Source organism: Adiantum capillus-veneris, chromosome 23 (assembly GCF_014529385.1).
Source record: "Adiantum capillus-veneris isolate H3 chromosome 23, ASM1452938v2, whole genome shotgun sequence".
NCBI classification, from domain to species: Eukaryota; Viridiplantae; Streptophyta; class Polypodiopsida; order Polypodiales; family Pteridaceae; genus Adiantum; species Adiantum capillus-veneris.
The window spans coordinates 66,891,780-66,893,443 of record NC_140953.1 but is presented as its reverse complement, the minus strand read 5'-3'; positions in this window follow the sequence as shown (position 1 = coordinate 66,893,443).

The following is a 1,664-nucleotide window of genomic DNA, read 5'->3' as shown; positions in this document are numbered from 1 at the left end:
ATCAGATAAGAAAAAGGCAAGAAAGAGGACACCCTCTTCTCCATCTTCTTCATCCTCTTTCTCTTATGGAAGTGATGGTGAAGACAACGAAGATCAAGGCAAGAAAAAAGCGAGAAAGAGGTCACCCTCTTCTCCATCTTCCTCAAATTCTTCATCTTCTGAAGAAAGTGATGATGCAACCTTTGAACCATCAAAATGTTAAGTATGGAGTCTAATTTACCCTTGTAATTTTCTGTGGTAAAAGCGCACATTTGTAAGGCCCCCATTATGAGGAGAAGCGATCGTGCGTGAAGGTAAATCACTCACTAGAAACCAAAATTTTCACAGTAAAAAACCAGGGGGAACATCCCTCGCTGGAATATTCCTTTCCGTCAGAATATTATGGCCGGACGGTGGCCGAAAAGTGGTCGGAAAACAACCGTCAGTTGGCCGGTGGCCTGTAGTCAATGGCCCGTGGGCCGGTGGTCGGAAGTCAATGGCCGGTGGCCGAATTCAAAAGCGGACTTGTCTTCTCAAGGGCGGCCACACATGGGCGGATTGGAGGGTCCGATTTGGACTTATCTACACAAGGGCGGCTACACATGGCTGCCTCTAATGAGAGAGGGCAGCCCTTTTGGCCTATAAAAGGAGGCCATTTCTACACAAATTTCATAGTGTGAAGTTGATGCAACAAGGTGAGTGTGAGGTGGTGAGAGTGAAGCAAGGCAGGAGCTCACTCAAGGGTATAATCCCTTTGTAAACTACTTCTTGTATTGAAGTACTAAAGTCATTGAGAGGCTCCTTTCCCGTGGACGTAGCCCACATTGGGTGAACCACGTATATTGTGTGTACTCTCTCTCTCTCTCTCTCTCTCTCTACTCTATAATCTCTTGTGTGTGAAATCTATCTCTCTCCATTAAGTAATCTACTCAAATATCTATTTAGCTACGTCTTATTTCCTAACACAAAAAGAAGAGGCCATAGGAAATCCTATGCCGCGTGGAAGAGGTCATCCAAGCTCAAGAAGTTCAAAGAGGGAGGGAAGAGCATCTCTTTCCTTACCTACGATGGCACTTTTGGTGCTACGGACAAAGTCTTGGCCTTTATCCAACAATTCGATGCGGCGTTTGGAGATGCGGGCTTCACCGAGTCCTCTAAGCTATGCCATGTAGCTATGCACTTTCAAAAGTCTGCCAAGCAACGGTGGTCTAGCCTACGGCCAACGATGAAGCTCCACGAACATGGAAAGCTTTAAGAGCTTCCATTATGAAGCAGTTTTTGGCCACCGATGCGTCATGAATGGCGAATTTAATTCCCCACCCCTCTCATTTACATCATTAGCTCCATGTTCGGAGTGAGTGGCTCTACTAAAGGTTTCCTTCAAGCGGCTAAGCACGCTCAGCCCGGACCGCGGGCCCAGGGCATGCATGTCTTGGCTTGAGCTATCGGGATTAAGCATTGGGAAGCCCTCCATGACATCGTAGTCAGAGGAAGTCACTAGCCGCTATGTTCGGGTCTTGGTTTGTACTACCTTGGGTCCTCGCCAAGGGCCTAGAACCTAAGGTAGGTGGATAATGAGAACTTGCGTAAGTCAAAATTCTCTCTAGTTGCTCCATCTCTAGCACCCGACCAGAGCCCAGATGCATGTGCCTTTGACACCCTACAAGTGTCGGTGAATAACCTCG